Source organism: Diospyros lotus, chromosome 9 (assembly GCF_014633365.1).
Source record: "Diospyros lotus cultivar Yz01 chromosome 9, ASM1463336v1, whole genome shotgun sequence".
Classification (NCBI taxonomy): Eukaryota; Viridiplantae; Streptophyta; class Magnoliopsida; order Ericales; family Ebenaceae; genus Diospyros; species Diospyros lotus.
Genome location: NC_068346.1, coordinates 30,193,341 through 30,211,508, shown reverse-complemented (window position 1 = coordinate 30,211,508; position 18,168 = coordinate 30,193,341). Strand labels below are relative to the sequence as shown.

General features: G+C 32.7%; 2 non-coding genes across 2 annotated transcripts; both read right to left on the bottom strand.

Annotated features, from left to right (window-relative positions):
• Positions 1–234: 234 nt before the first annotated feature.
• On the bottom strand, positions 235–340 carry LOC127810743 (small nucleolar RNA R71). The gene has a single exon (XR_008025553.1). It is a non-coding gene; the product is annotated as a small nucleolar RNA R71 (small nucleolar RNA).
• Positions 341–2,487: 2,147 nt separating this feature from the next.
• On the bottom strand, positions 2,488–2,591 carry LOC127810742 (small nucleolar RNA R71). The gene has a single exon (XR_008025552.1). It is a non-coding gene; the product is annotated as a small nucleolar RNA R71 (small nucleolar RNA).
• Between the last annotated feature and the right edge of the window lie 15,577 nt (positions 2,592–18,168).

Genomic DNA, 18,168 nt, shown 5'->3' with positions numbered 1-18,168 from the left:
GGGGGGCTATCGCAGAAGGATCCTAATGTTCACATTGCAAATTTTTTGAAAATTTGCGACACTCTCAAGCACAATGGAGTGACAACTGATGCTATTAGATTGAGACTTTTCCCTTTTTCACTCAAAGATAAGGCAGAGGCTTAGTTGAATTCTCTACCACTAGGTGTCATCACAACTTGGGAGGGATTAGCACAGAAATTTCTGGCTAAGAATTTCCCTCTAGCGAAAATGACAAAGCTCAAGAACGACATTACAACATTCACTCAGTTTGAGAATGAGTCTTTATAAGATGCGTGGGAGAGGCATAAAGACTTACTAAGAAGGTGTCCTCATCATGAATGATATGTATTAATTGTATACATATTTTTATTTAATTTTTATCTTAACTTTGTGCTATTTTTCCTTCATAAATGTGTGTTTATATAGATTTTACATTATTTCAATCTCTTTTTATAGGAACTCAACAAAGGATATTATTTCAAAGATTTGGGCATAAAAAGAAAAGAAAAGAAAAGATATTATAAAGTTAATTTTAAAATTAATATTATAATATATTATATTATATATTATATATTATCTTATATTATTTATATATATATATAATAATATTATTAAATGGGTGGCAATGGCGTGAGATAGGCACTACAACAAATTTTGGTTTTCTCTACAAAATTTTTCATAGTTAAAAATTTAATTTTCGTAGCAAAAACTAATTAGCTACAAATTTTTATTCGTAATTTGAATCGTAGCCAAAGGCTCGTAGCTAATAGTATTTAGCTACGATTTAATATTTCGTAGAAAATAATACACTTTGCTTAGGCTAAGGCATGGCCAGTGCTATATATATATATATTATAATATAATATAAGAAAGGGAGATTGGGGAGCTTCTGGGAGAGCGGCGCACAGAGAGAGGAAGGAATTGGAAGGCAAAAGGAATTGGGAAAAGGGCGGCAGTGCACAGGAAGAACGAGGGAACTGAGAAAGGCACCAACGAAGCAGTCCTCCTCAAGCAGATCCATTTGACCCAGATTTGGGCAGGAAGTTCCTATTCCCATTTTATTTTCTACTTTTATTTTTTATTTTAATAATATTTAGTTAATTTATTTTAGCTAGGGTTTGGATGGATTTTAATTTTAGGATTATATAATTATTTGTTTAGTTCGATTCAAAACCTGATTATAAATTATGTAAGGAATTTATATTGTTGCATTTAATACTTTAAAAGATAGGCTACCTTTTGATGATTTAATGATTTATGCATGACTAATTAAAAGATTGTTACAAATTAAATTCATAGGCAATATAAATCACATGCTAGAGTATTAGATGGAAAGACGATTAGCTCGTGTGGGAATCGAGAAAGCTTAGTAAGTCAAATCCCTTTTCGAGATTAGAGGTTTTCAAATAACTTAATGCTTATTTATTTTGGTGATATCTATTCAGAAATCGGACAGTAAAATTGAATTAATAAATAATTAATATGACTTAAGAAAGCTTATTAATTAATTGAGGAAAATCCACCATCATATGCAAATAATTATAAAATACTGTAAAGATATTTTTGATTTTAAATTGGAATTGAATAAATAATTACATAACCCAGATTAAATGAAATCTAAATCCTAGTGCATTCATTAATTAGTTTTTTTAATAAAGAATTCAGTTTGTCATTTATTTGTATTTTTATTCATCTAATTAATTAATTAGTTCAACTTAGGTTAATTAAAATTATTTTGGTATTGTGATCTAGTTCTCGTGGGATCGACACTCTTTTTATCACTATATACATATTTGATTAAGGTACACTTGCCCGAATTAATTGTGCATAAATCACACATCAAGTTTTTGGCGTCGTTGCTGGGAACTAGTTTATTACATATCAAAACTGCATAATTTAGCCTTAGATTGAACATCTTTTTGTTTTCTTTTAGAATTTGCAAGTTTAATTTAATTTTTTTTTCTTTTTTTTAATTTTTAGTATTTTTCTTTTTCTTTGTAGGTTTCATGGTGCATGACACCCACTAGTGGTGGAGAATTGATACCCCTTGATCAAGAAATTGAAAAAATTCTAAAAAAGCAAAAGAACAAGATGGAGGAAGAATAACAGACCCAAAATAATCCAAGGACACTGAGCTCATATGCTTCACCTACTCTGGATGACACTACATCAAGCATTAGGATGCCAAATGTGCAAGCAAACGACTTTGAGATCAAGCCTGCAATTATTCAAATGATCCAGATGAGTGTACAATTTTCTAGCCCTAATGATGATCCTAACTCTCATATTGCTAATTTTCTTGAAATATGTGATACTTTTAAGCACAATGGAGTTAGTGAGGATACAGTTCAACTTAGGTTGTTTCTCTTTTCCTTAAAAGATAGAGCAAAAGAATGGCTTAATTCTCTTCTAGTAGGTTCTATTACTACATGGAATGATTTGGCACAAAAAAATTTATCTAAATATTTTCCACTTGCTAAAACAACTAAATTAAGGAATAACATAACTTTTTCATAATTTGGTAATTAATCCTTATATGAGTCATGAGAGAGATTTAAGGAATTGCTTAGGAAATGTCCTCAGTATGGTCTACCTGTTTGGATGTAAGTGCAAACTTTTTATAATGGCATTAACCAATCTTCTCGTTCGATGTTAGATGCAACTGCAGGTGGTACCTTTATGGGGAAAATTCTTGAATAAGCATATGAACTTTTGGAGGAGATGACAGCCAACAATTATCAATGGGACAATGAGAGAGCAAATAAAAAGGGAGTTGGAATTTATAATGTTGACTCTATCATTGGCTTATTAGTTCAAATTGCTGAATTAAATAAGAATTTAAGTAATTTGGGGGTTTCAGCTATGAATGCTTCTCTTCTTCTTCTTCTTCTTCTTCTCATTTTCTTTCTTGTGAGCTTTGTGGGCAAAAGGGACATGCTAGTGTTGATTGTCAAGTAGGAAATCCTTTTTCTTCTGGATCTTCTGAACAAGCTAATTTTATTTCTTATGATGGTAACAGGTCAAATTTTAATCCCTACTCAAACACTTACAATCCAGGATGGAGGATCCATCCTAATCTTTCTTGGAGTAATAATCAACAAATAATGCCCCCTCCCCCCCCCCCTCGGCTTTCAACAACAACATCAAATTCCACAGGGTCGAATTTGGAAGATATGATGGAAAAGTTTGTCAATAGTATAGAGGCAAGAATGCAAAGCTTGGAAACTCAAATTGGACAATTTGCCCAAGCAATTTCAGAAAGACCACAAGGAGGGTTGCCTAGCAATACTGAGAAGAATCCAAGGGAGCATGTAAAAGCTGAAGTGGAAAAGAATTGGAAAGTAAAGAAAAAGATGAAGAGCATACAAAAGAGGAAGAAAGCCAAGAGCTTAAAGCTAAAGAAAAGGATCGTGAGTTATCAATAGAGAAAAAGGGAAGTTCTTATTCTCTTAATTTAATATCTTTCAAACCGCCTCTTTCTTTTCCTAAAAGATTTCTGAAGGCTAACTTGGATAAACAATTTGCTAAATTTTTAAAGGTGTTTAAAAAGTTGCATATTGGCATCCCTCTTCTTAATGCTATATCACAGATGCCAAGTTATGCAAAATTTTTGAAAGATATAATTGCAAACAAAAGAAAGTTGGAGCAATTTGAAATGGTGAAACTTAATGAAGAATGCTCTGCAATTCTACAAAATAAACTGCCTCCAAAACTCAAAGATCCAGAGAGTTTTTCTATTCCTTGCACTATTGGTGAAATTAAGTTTGATAAAGTTTTATGTGACCTTGGTGTAAGTATTAATTTGATGCTCTTTTCTATTTTCAAGAAACTTAGATTAAAAGAACCAACACCCACTACCATTTCTCTTTAATTGGCTGATAGAAGTATCAAATATCCAAGGGGAATAGTAGAAGATGTGTTGGTAAAGTAGATAAATTTATTTTTGCTGTTGATTTCATTATTCTGGACATGGAAGAAGATTATGATATGCCCATAATTTTAGGGAGACCTTTTCTTGCCATAGGGAGAGTTTTGATTGATGTCTAGCAAGGAATACTTTGCCTTAGAATTTATTATGCGACAGTTATTTTCAATGTGTTTAAGGCTACAAAATATTCTAATGACAATGAAAAAGAAGTATTTAGGATAGATGGTATTGATGATTTGGTAGGGAGATTAGATGAGCTTATAGAAAATTGCATTGCTAACTCTTTTGATGAGCATGAACAAATTTTAAATGCCAAGAACAAAGCCGTGGGCATAGGCTATTTGAAAAAAAAAAGAAAAACAAAAATATTGTCCATCCAAAAGGGAGAAGTTGTTTCCTTTGGATGTTTTTTCTTCTTCTTCAAAAGTCAAGCCACCAGGTTATGAAAAGAAAAAGTTGATAAGAGTGTTGAGGGAGCAAAAGAAGGGAATTAGATTGAGAGTTGCTAGCATTTAAGGAATAAGTCCATCAATTAGCACAAACAAAGTTTTAATGGAAGAAGGATTCAAGCCTCTGTGAAGACGAAAACCTAGTCAAACTAATGACTATAAAGAAGTGCTTGATGGGAGGATGTGTTGAATGAAAAAATCCAACCCCTCTTCTTCAAAAGAATAAGCCCAACAATTTTCAAGTATTTCAAGAAGGCCTACATCAGGGGAGTATTGCTTTTCTTTTCCTCTTTTCTTATTTTTAAACATTGGGGACAATGTTTAATTTAAGTGCGGGGATGAGAAATTCAATAATTCTCAATTTTTTTATTACAAAAAATAAAATTATAATGTGCATGAATGATGATTTTCTTTAGAAAAATGTTTATTTTTTTGTCTAAGCCGATTTCATGTTTCCTATATTAACTTTGGTTCAATGCATAGTTAATTCAAGATTGGGAATTCTTCTATTTGATTATTGATTCTGAGTTTGACAGTATTAAGGAAAATGAATTGATTATGCTGAATTATCATGATTGTTGAAATATATGCTTCTTGACAAAATTCATGGGATTTTGTGATTATGCATGATTGATTATGTGAGAATAATATTGTGATTATTTCTTGAAATTAAGCCTAAGCAAAGTTGAAGTAAAATGAGATGAAAAAAAAAAGAGCAAAACAAAAAGAAAAAAAATTGTTATTGCTATTTATCTACTCCTATGTTTTGAGCTGCTTAATAGTAACTGAGGATTGATTGTGTGCTCCTACATCATCTTTCACGTCAAACGATAGTTCAAAATATGAGTATGCAAATGCATTCTAAGCAATTATTTAGAGAAGTAACTGAATGTCTTCATCACAAAATGTTGATAGTCACGTCAAAAGGCAAGTAATGCTTAGGAAATATTGATTAAAAATAAATAAATCATCCCTCTTACTCCTTATGTTTGTAATAGTGGAGAGAAGTGATTGCAAGAAAACTATTGCATGATTTAATTGTGTTAGTTGCAATATTTCATGAATTAATTTTGAAGTATGCATGACATCAAAAGTGATGATTTTTCATGACTAATTCTCTCAATTAATATTTTTGGATTTAGAGTTGATATGATAATATGGGTGGTAATCAATTTTGTGATTAATTATGTGTTGATATGTTGTTGGAATTATTGATTTTGGCCTAGCATAAAAATAAAATGTTATTGTTTTAATTTCTTCTTTGTTTTGCTTGAAGACAAGAAAAATTTAAGTGTGGGGATATTTGATAAGCCTTAATTGTATACATATTTTTATCTAATTTTTATTTTAACCTTGTGTTATTTTTCATACATAAATGTGTATTTATATGGATTTTATATTATTTTAATATCTTTTTGTAGGAACCAACAAAAGATATTATTTCGAAGATTTAGGCATAAAAAGAAAAGAAAAAAAAAGATATTATAAAGTTAATTTTAAAATTAATATTATAATATAAAATAATAAATAAATAAATATTTTAAATAATTAATATTATAATATAAATAAAGTTATTATATTATTTATATATATAATATTATTAAATGGGTGGCAATGGCGTGAGATAGGAGATTTGGGCTAGGGCATGGCCAGCGCTATATAAATATATATAATTATATATATATATATATATATTATAACATAATATAAGGAAGGGAGATTGGGGAGCTTCTGGAGAGCGGCGCACAGGGAGAGGAAGGAATTGGAAGGCAAAAGGAAATGGGAAAAGGGAGGCGGCGCACAGGAAAAACGAGGGAACTAAAGAAGGCACCAATTAAGCAGTCGTCGTAAAGCATATTCATCTGACCCATATCTGTTTTAGATCGGTACGGAAAGTTCCTATTCCTCTTTTATTTTTTATTTTAATAATATCTAGTTAATTTATTTTAGTTAGAATTTTGATAATTTTAATTTTGAGATTATATGATTTTTTGTTTAGTTCGATTCAAAACCTGATTATTATTTGCGTGAGGAATTTATATTGTTACATTTAATACTTTAAAAATTTAGTCACATTTTAATGATTTATGCATGACTGACTAAATGATTGTTATAAATTAGATTCATAGGCAATATAAATCACATGCTAGACTATTGATTGAAAGATGATTAGCTCATGTGTGAAAATCGATGAAGCTTAGTAAGTCAAATCCCCTTCCAAGATTAAAGGTTTCTAAAGAACTTAATGTTTATTTATTTTGTTGATATTTGTTTAGAAATCTGACAGTGAAATTGAATTAATAAATGATTAATATGACTTGAGAAAACTTATTAATTAATTAAGGGAAATCCATCATCACATGCAAATAATTATAAAATACTGTAAAGATATTTTTGATTTTAAATCGAAATTGAATAAATAATTACATAATCCAGATTAAATAAAATTTAAACCCTAGTGCATTCATTAATTAGTTTTTCTCATAAAGAATTCAGTTTGTCATTTATTTGTATTTTTATTCATCCAATTAATTAATTAGTTCAACTTAAGTTAATTAAAATAGTCTTGGTAGTGTGATCTAGTTCTTGTGGGATCGACATTCTTTTCATCACTATATGATATTTGATTAGAGTATATTTGTTCGAATTAATTGTGCATAAACCACACATCAATGAACTTTCGGCATGGCTGCAAGTCCAAACATTCTATAATGGTTTAGGAGCTACAAATCATTCTATGGTTAACGCAACAGTTGAAGAAGCTCTTATGAGCAAAACTCACTAAGCAGCCTATGATCTTTTGGAGAAATTGGCATCTAACAACTATCAATGGTTTTCAGAGAGAACTATGCCAAGAAGGACAACTGGGGTTTTTGAGCTTGTTTCTATTACAGCATTAATAGCTCAAATGGAAAATTTATCTAAACAGTTAGGTAATATTCGAGTTAATGCTATTCAAACTAATGTTGTATTTGCTCATTGTGCAAGAAATCACTCAAGTGTTGATTGCCAATTGGGGAATCCTTTTGCTCAACCAAATTCTGAACAAGTAAATTATGTATCAAATTTTCAACGCCAAAATAATCCTTTTTCAAATACATATAACCCAGACTGGAGGAATCACCCCAGTTTTTCATGGAGTAATAATCATTGAGAAGTTAGACCACCTCAACATTTTCCACAGTAAGAAAAGAAGCCAACTCTGGAAGAGATGTTCATGCAATATATGCAAAAGGCTAATATGGCAATCCAAAATAATACAGCTTCAATTTGCAACCTTGAGGCACAAATTGGGTAGCTTTCTAATACACTTGCAGAGAGGACAACAAGAACTTTACCCAGCAATACCATGACCAATCCTAAGGAGCATGTCAAAGCCATAACATTGAGAAGTGGGAGGATAATTGAGTAGCCAAATATTGAGCAAGTTAGGGATGAAATTCGTGTGGAATCTAAGTAAGTTTTGGAAGAATTGGAAGAGCAAGTGGCTGATTACCATGCTGAAAATTCTGAGGAGATTAACAGAGATTCAAGCCCCACAGCTAACAGGGAGTATAAGTATGAAAAAGTTCCTGTTTCACCTTATGATTCACCAATTCCTTTCCTGTAAAGACTTAAAAAGAATAAACTTGATAGTCAATTTTCTAAGTTTCTTAGTATTTTTAAGCAATTGCATATTAATATTCCTCTTATTGAAGTTTTAGAACAAATGCCTAAATATGCTAAGTTCTTAAAGAATATTTTATCAAACAAGCGGAAGTTGGAGGAGCATGAGATGGTGATGCTAACTGAAGAAAGTAGTGCAATTTTACAAAAGAAGTTGCCTCTCAAGTTGAAATATTAAGGGAGTTTTACAATTCCTTGCACTATTGGAAATTCATATTTTGAAAAAGCTTTATGTGATTTGGGAGCAAGTATTAACCTTATGCCTTTTTTCAGTTTTCAAGAAACTCAGTCTTGGAGAAGTAAAGCCTACTACGATTTCTTTGCAGTTGGAGGACATGTTTATTAAATTTTCAAGAGGGGTCATTGAAGATGTTTTGGTGAAGGTAGACAAGTTTATATTCCCAGCTGATTTTATAGTGCTTGACATGGAGGAAGATGAGGAAATTCCTTTGATTTTGGGGCTACCTTTTCTAGCTACGGGGAGAACTTTGATAGATGTCCAACAAAGGAAGCTTATTTTGAGGGTTGGTGATGAGTAGGTGATGTTTGATGTTTTTAAATCCATGGATTTTCTTTTAGAAGCACACTCTTGTTTTTGTTTGCAAGTTAGTGACATTGACCAAGTTGTGGCCAAGACCCATAAGATTGGAATGGCAAAGCTTCCTCTTAAGGATTGTCTAACTAATGAAACAATATTTGAATCTGAAAGTGAAGAGGTTAAGGAGTGTGCTAGGTATTTGGAAGTTGCACCTTCAGTTCATCCTTCTTTTAGTTTGAAATTTGAGGATTTGGTTACTTAAAAGATGTCATCTTTAAGTAAAGAACCACCCAAACTTGAGCTTAAACCACTGTCATCTAGCTTGAGATATGCTTTCTTAGTTCAAGATTCTACTTTTCCAATCATAATTAATGGGTCTTTGAGTGATGTTTAGGAGAAAAAGTTGCTAAGAGTTTTGAGAGACCATAAGTCAACTTTGGGGTGGATAATTTCAGATATCAAGGGGATTAGTCCTTCAATCTTCATGCACAAGATTCTCATGGAGGATAGTTTCAAGCCTATAATTCAACCACAACGAATAGTGCATGGGTGAGCCCGGTGCAAGTAGTGCCAAAGAAAGGTGGAATAACTGTGGTAAATAATGAGAATAATAAACTTATTCCAACAAAGACAGTTTTAGGATGACAAGTATGCATAGATTATTGAAGACTCAATGATGCAACCTAGAAAGATCATTTTCCATTACTTTTCATCGACCAAATGCTAGAAAGACTCGTTGGACATGCCTACTATTGGTTTCTAGATGGGTATTCTAGATATAACCAAATTGTAATTACTCTTGAAGATCAAGAAAAGACTACATTCACATGCTCGTATGGAACCTTTGCGTATAAGAGGATGCCTTCTGGTCTTTGTAATGCTCGAGCCACGTTTTAGAAGTGCATGATGTCAATTTTCTTTGACATGGTGGAAAAATTTATCAAAATATTTATGAATGACTTCTTAGTTTTTGGGAGCTCTTTTGATAATTATTTATCTAACTTGTCTTTGATTTTGTAGTGATACAAGGAGACTAATTTAGTATTAAACTGGGAGAAATGTCATTTCATGGTGGAAGAGGGGATAGTGTTTCGCCACCAAATTTCTTTCAAAGGGATTGAAGTGGATCAAACCAAAATTGAGATCATTCAAAAACTACCACCACCAACCAATGTGAAGGGAGTAAGAAGTTTTTTGGGTCATGCAAAATTTTATAGGCAGTTTATAAAGGATTTTTCTTTAATTAGTAAACCCCTTTGCAATCTTTTGACTAAAGATACCCCATTTAATTTTTCTCATGAGTGCTTGCATGCTTTTGAAATATTGAAAAAGAAATTGATTTCAACACCTATAATTGTCACACTAGATTGGAATTTTCATTTTGAATTGATACTAGTAATGTAAATAAAAAAATAAATACTATAAATAATTAATATTATAATATAAATAAAGTTAATATAATTAATAGTTTATTACATATTATATATTATATTATGTTATATATTATACTAACGTGAATGTGGAGTAAGGGGGTTGCATTTTAAATATAATATTATAATAGTATAAGTTCAAATGGGAGAATTACGGCTGTGCCTGGAGTTGATAAATATGTAAGGAAGATTATAATAAGGGAAGATTGGAGATTAAAGGCAGCAGCGCACACAGGAGGAAGCAATGGCTAATTAAAACAGTGAAGAATGAAGTAGGGCATTTGGCAGAGAGGAATTAACAGAAGCAGCAAGCGGACGGATGTACCAGCGGATGCGGTCTTTACCCAGATCCAAACAGATCTGGGCAGGGAACTTCTTTTTCTTCCATTCTCTCTCTTTTATCTCTTATTATCATCTCCAATAAATTAAAGTGTGTTTCCGGACTTGCCATAAACTGATTTTAATTTTTTAAGCTTTGATGTAGCTTAGTTTTGAAAACACAATTGAAATTTTCATGTGAACTTAATATTCTGTTTTTCCATGATTGGGTGTTTTTCCTTTATTCTTAATACTTGCAATTTTTTGGTCAATTATTTGTTTGATATATTAAATCATACTTGCACGAAGAGGTAACTTATGATTTAGAGTTTTAGGATTAAACACCATTAGTTGAGAAAGTTAAGAGATTCTTTACCACGACTAATGTGACTTTGATTTTAAAAATTTGGAGAGTTTAATGCATCTTCAAATAATTAAATTCACATAGAGATATTATGAATTGTTAAGTGGGGATAGTTTCAGTGTTCTTTGAGAAAAGGCTTTGAATAATTAAGGGATTTTATCAATAACTTGGAAGATTAAAATTTTGGAGACTTGAAATTTTAAATTGTGTGGGATTAGCTAGGTGAAATCAAAAGGCCTAAATCTCTTTCCTACTAGTTACAAAGCTAATTATCAGATTTCTATTTTTATTTATTTTTGATTTGTCATGCAATTTATTAAAATTAGTGATCAAGATTTTCTCAATTTTCTATTCTCCAAATAGTAAATAATGTGGTGAATTTTGGTACTCAATAACAAAATTAGTCCCTGTGAGTTCGACATCCGTTCTTTAAACTTTACTACTTGTTGCAACTTTGTGCACTTACAAATATTCACATCATTGTTCTCATATTTTGAAAGCTTAATGTGCATAATGCTTGAATGAATATGATGGTTTTTCATGCATGGCTTTATGTGCTTATGCCTCTTGAATTCTTTGCTCGACTATGCATGAATGTGAATGGATTATCTCCATGAGCGTAGCAATTCATTTGACCACCTTTCTTTAACTTTCTTAATGCTATATCAGTCTAAGGGGGAGTATTTCTCCGACTTTTGTACTAATTTTTTAACCTTTTTATGATTTATAACAAAAAGGGAGAGAAACCCTGAAAATAGCTTGAAAATTTGTAAATTGAACTTTTAAAAATTTAATCTTGATTTTGTCATCATCAAAAAAATGGAGATTGATATTCTAATAATGGTTTTGGTGTTTTGTTTTTGATAATGACAATTCTCAAAAATCAAATTATAGAGCCTTGATTTAAATTCAATTTTCAAGCATATTGTATTCAAGCCAAAATTGTAATACCCCATGTTTGTATGAGATTGCCATGTAATTTCGATAAGTTTGGAATATCGAAAGATCAATTTAATGATAAATTAAGTTGTCGAATCGACTGTAGGGAGTGCCCTAAAGCTGAGATGCCAAAGGAAAATGATACGGCATTGATGAGCATTTCGAGATAGGATTTATGGTATCGAGTAATCTTGGATTATTAATTTTGCATTTTTGATATTGAAATGCAAATTAATTCAATGTTTGAGGGCATAATTGCAATAAGGGAATTTCTCAAGTGAAATTAAGAAGGAAATATGGGGTTTAAAACTGTAAATTCCCGTATATATGAGTGTAGTGTATAGTTATATATATATATATACACGCATGTGCGTGGCTGGCTTATGCGAAGCTTCATAGCCGAGGCCAAGTTTGCTAGAGTAATCGCTAAGGCAATTGAGATAGTGGAGTCTCTATAAATAGAGAAAGAGTGGAAGAGATTGAAGGAAGCAAAATGAAGAAGGAAATGCGGCTGAGAGAGCAATGGCAGAGAGAGAGGTTGAAGTTGGGCAAGCAATGGCCAAGAGGCCGAGGGAGAAGTTGGAAAACAATGATGGAGGCCGAAAGTAGCTGCGAGAATGGCTGGAAGTGGCTGGAGCAGGCCACAACAGCAAGCGACAGCCATGGCCGCAAGCTATTGTAGCGGTGCAGCAACCAATTGCGGCAGCCAACGGCCGCGAGCAACTGATAGCGAGGCCGGAGGCTGGTGCAACGGTCGGCGAGGGTGGCGACAACTCGCTTGGGCAGAGGCAAGGCTGAGAACGCAGCGGTGCAGTAGTTGGGCGAAGCTGGTTCGCACGCATAGGGGGTATGCGAAGAAGAAGAAATAGAGAAGGGAAGAAGAAGAGGAGGAGGAGAAGAAGAAGAAAAGAGAAAAAGAAAAGAAAAAAAAAGGAAGAAAAGAAAAGAAAAGAAAGGAAAATAGAAAAAATGAAGAAAAATAGGGAAAAAGTTATCGAAAAATCCTAGAAAATTCTAGGAACTAATTTGGGGTTAGAGGAGCATTCTCGAAGCCAGGAAATTGATCGGGCACGTGTTTCGAGGTCAGGGTCTGTATTTCGAGGAAACCTGTGAGGCTAAGTTAAGATAAGTAAAAATTTCCTAGAAAATTTCAAAAATTCAAGAATATTATTTTATGAATTGTCATAGTGGAATATTTAGTTTGGATTTATTGAGGTAAAATAGGAAGGAATAGAGAGAAAAATAAAGAAAATACAAAAAATTATGAAAAAATAGGTTTTAATGATTATTTAAATAAATATGGTGGTAAGGATGCTTTGGAGCTTAAGTTGAAGTGACTTGTGCGAATTTTGAGGTTGGCACGTAAATTGAGATGATACATGAATTTCGAGGCAAGGCACTAATATCGAGGTAGCTCGATAAGCTTGAGAAGGTAAGTGGTCTGACCCTAAACCTGATTTATGTAAATGGTTTAATCATGTTTTCATGTCTTGATGTGAATATGTCATCTAGTTTGCATTTACATGCTATGATAAAATGTGCGTATGTTCACGATGATATTATTGATCATGCATAGCATAAGGGTTTGGGATTATGGACTAGTACTGCTGCTCTACCAAGGGTGCACTCATACACCTTAGTCCGATAAGGAGGTTGTAAAATAGGGGAGCAGTAGTTGGGTGCAATAAACTCAAACTGAAATGATATGGAAAATGACATTTTGCATTTTACATTCGTGCACAAAATATGTTTATTGTTCCCTTACTTAGATGATTCATCATCTAACTTGGATTATGCCCCTCGAACATTCAACGTTTCAGTTGAGACTTATAGCTTAGGCAAGGAGGTGATTAAGATATAACAGCACAGGGTGACGTGTCCGGTGGATTCAACATGTGGTTCTGGTATTTTATTTGTTCATGAAGATCTGGATATGTTTCAGTTAAGTTGAGAAATGTCAATGTATGTTTGAGGTATCATTTGATTACACTTAAGGTGTTTAGTTTTTACCTTGGGAATCGAGTCTCTATGTATTAAGGTTGTTATAAATATGATGTTAAACTATGGTACAGATTCTTATATTATGATTAAAGTGAATGTGCCATATCAGGTTTCGATTATCGCTTCCACATTTGTAATTATATGTTGGGGGTTTCTCTTTGAAATACGGTATTTGAGGTTTAAGAAATGTATAAAGAAAAGAGCATGTGTATTTATATGATGGGCCCCAGCATAGTGACGCCCTCTAGAAGGACGGGGCGTTACAAAAATTATTATTTTTTTTCATGTCAACATGTTCTTATTCTTCCAAACAATCAAAGATTGATCATAATACAAATTTTGAAATCGTGTTCAATCCATGAAACTTTTTTTTCAAATCAAGTTAAAAAGAAAATTCTTTTTGAAAATCATATTTCAAAATTGTCGACATTAGTCTAAGAACTGTTGATAGTATCAATTGTTAAAGGGTCAATTTGTAGACAGTATTCATGAAACTGTCCACAACTTAAAAGCATGCTTTATGGATCTATTTGTCGACAACCTCTGTATAGAAACTATGCATAATTAGCCTCCTTCTCCTTGCTTGGACATTCCCATTGAAAATGCCCAAGTTTGTGACAATTGTAACATTCCATCGTGGCTTTGTCTGCCTTTTCCTCTAGAATTTCCATGGCCTTGACCCCTTTCTCTTGATTGACCTTTGTCAGAAATTATAGATACCCAAGAGGAGGGGTGAATTGGATTTTCAAAAACTTTTAGATTTAAAGGCTTTTTGTTCAAATAAAACTATTTTGCCTTTTGAAATTTTTGAAAGGTGAATATAAGAGATTTTATTGAAAGCTTAAATTCTTTGAACTTTAAGAAATAATGATACAAATATAATTTGAATGACAATGAGCTTAGCAAGATCAATTTATATTGTTGATACTAAAAACTTTGAATGCTAGAAAAGAATATTTATGTCACGGCCTGCCTCCTAGAGTACCCGCTAGCATAGGCAATCCGTGAGAAGTTCGCTAAGAAATGGAAAAAAAACATCCCAACAGTACTTTCATGACATTATGCTAACATTTAAACATAGAGAACTGGACATTCATACAACACAATCAAGTAACATGTTTGGTCTTTCGCTTAGGCACCCATAGAATACAAAAAAAAAAAACATGGTGGCATGAAACAAAAATTACATTAAGACAACTATTCTCCCATGCCTTGCCAAAAAGAAAACAAAACACTCCCCAGGATCCTCCGCCCGAGGTGACTCGGTACACACTATGCATATCCCAACATTAGGTGTGACTAGACTCACCACCCACTGCCACTTTCCCTTTATCTAGATTGACACAGAATACACAAAATGAGCCATAAGGCCCAGAAAGTATAATTTATGAAAAAGTAAGGCAGTAGGAAACAATGAGACATAAATAGACATACAACAAATTTATTTTACCATGTGTGATTACACTATGCATTTCTGACTCAACAATACATGCATCCCATATGTATCATATCAAAACATGTCATATGCTACCAGGTAAAATGTATGCACCATCATCCCATGGACCACTTTCCACCCTCGTCCTGACCACATTTCAGGTGAGTCTAAATAGCTGTAGTGGGACTCTAATTCACAGTCTTACGCATCACAATGACAGATGCTGGGGGACTCTAACCCACAGTCCTACACTTTCCCCTTTATAGAATATCCTTTTGCTTTTCCTTCATTGTGAAATAGTGGGTACGCTAATGTACATATAAGTATAATGATGTGAATCAGGTTGCTAAAGTCTCACAAGATCCGTTAAGCATCCATGGAGGTCCAATGACAAGGTCAAGAACCAAGAAATTAAAGGAAGCATTAAATGGGCTAATTGAACACGCCTCAATTTTAGAGCTTTTTTCAAGACTATAATTTGCCCGAATTGAGTATTCAAGAGGGTTCATGCTTTTTCAATGTTATCCAAGCTTCTTAATGTAATTTGGAAAGGTTTTATGAAGAAACAAACAAGGCATTATCAATTTGCCAGAATTGGTGGTTGTTTGATTGATTGCCATAATTGGTGGCTAATTGATTGATTACCATTATTGGTGGTTGATTGATTGATTGCCACAATTGGTGGCTAATTGATTGACTGCCCAAATTAGTGGTTGATTGATCGATTGTCTAAATTGGTGGAAGATTGATTGGTTGCCACAATTGGTGGTTAATTAATTGATTGCCCAAATTGGTGAGTGATTGATTGATTGGGAGAATGTTTGACCACTTTATCTTTTGTTTTTTTCTACTTTTTTTGTAGTTATATAAGCCAATGTAACCCTATGGGGAATGCACTTTTTTTATCAATACTAATAGTGAGAGTTTTTTCTTTGGTTCTTCAACAAACTATTCCTAACTTATTAAGATTTCATCTTGTGGCGTTCATTCTTGACTTATCACTCACAATCTTTCTCTTCTATCTTGAGTGCGACGTCTACCCAACCTTCTTATACTTTTGGTTCTTATCTTTTTATAAATAACGGATCAAGATCCTTTTGTTTTGCTTATTACAATCTATTTTAGAACGATCCTTGGCAAAGGAACCATTTTGAGCATCGGGTCTCACCTTCCTTCATGGGGTTCACATCATATATCATGAATGTGAAACATGTATGTGACCATCTTATGCCTCATCTAAAATTGAGCCCCATTTGATCATCTTGTCACTTCTCTTACAATTATGAACTCTTTGTGGGCATATACTTGATAATTCATTCTCCGTGTATGGTATATCATTATAAATAGGACTTTTGTGATTCATTTTACAACCAAAATATGCCAAACTATATATCAAATCAAATCCCTCAACATCTAGTCTACAACTCAAAAAATGGATCTCGATTCTAATATCGAGGCAGAAAGTTATGGCTAAAAGAGTACAAGGTGCCCAGTGTAGTCCATTGCAAGAGTCAACTTTTGGTATATGGAAAGTTGACTAGGGAGTTGAATATATAAAATGAAAGGAAAGATAACTTTCCTTAAGTTGTAGAAACCTAGTTGAAGCCGAAATTGCTGCCTCCAAGCTGATCTTTGACCCTTACTAAAGCCCACAACCCAAGCTAGAGGAAGAAGAAACAAGTAGAAGAGAGGAACTTGAGGTGGTCGAGAAGAACAGAGAAAAAGAAGGAAAGAAAAAAGAAGGAAAATGAAGGAAATGAGAGAAGGACAAGAAGGATGACGTGCACAAGCAACCCCCCCTCTCTTTGATTTTTCCCCATTTTACCCCTTGCTAAATATGCCAATGCCCATCATATCCCCATTCAATTTAATTCTTTTTTTTTTAAATAGACATACATGCATATACACATTTCTTTTTTTTCCTTGATTTTCTTTTTCCTTTCTTTCCTTTTCTTTTCCATACACATCATTTAGTTATCATTTCATCTCTTTTTTCCTTTTTTTTTTTTTTCCAATTTAGTCATTTTATGGCCACAATATAATACACTAAAAAATAATACCAAAAACTAATTTAGACCCACTAATGGGTCATTACAATTTAACTCGCTGAAATAAAAGAAAGAAATAAACAATGCAACACACCAAATAATTTTATAGTGGTTCAGCCCAATCAGCTTACATCCACTCCCTTGGCTTCTCACCAAGGAATTCAACAATCTACTATACCTTTGCAGGCTCAGCTGTAATCTCATATTTCACAAGTGTAGCTATAATCTCTATTTTTTACAAGCTCAACAGTAACCAATTACAAGATAACTTTTATAAGGAGCAGCTATAACCTCTTACACTTTGCTTTTTAAGGGCTCAAGCACTAACCCAAAAAATAAGAGAAGTATGAGAATTTAGCACTTTGAGAAGCTTATACAAGATTGAAAACAAAAGATGAAAATAGCTTCTCATAAATAAAAGAGAGATAAAAAGAATATGAAAGCAAGAACACACACTCTCTCTTTTCTGATTAAAGATGAAAACTTGAAGTATCTTATTGGCTCAAGTAAGTAGTAGAAAGTATTAGAAAAATAGCCTTACTCTTCATTTTCTTCTCCTTTTATAGTTGTTGTCAATAGAATGAAATCTGAAAGGATAGCCTTATTTTTCCATAAAATGATCATTAGAATATTCAAAATATCAAGATAATTGATTGAGATAAAATGCAAAGCCTTTTTGAAGCCTTAATGGTTTATATTGTGCATTAAAAGCACTTGCAAAGGTTAGTTCAATGGTTATAAAAATTAGCTTCAACACAAAATTAATTGACCAACTTTGGACTTTAAGTAAAAATGCTCATTAGTTGACTATTATAGATCATTAATCAACTAACTTTTAACTGCACTGAAGTAGACTCAGTAGATACTTGAGTAGACAGAGAGATGCATAACATACTCAATTATCTCTCAATAATAGTTGATTGACTATCGACTTATACTTGATTGCTCATAAAAAATACTCGATTAGCATCTCATAGTCATTGTTCAAACACAATTACTCAACTATTACAAGATTTTACTCGATTATGCTTAAATCTTAGTCGATTAAAAAG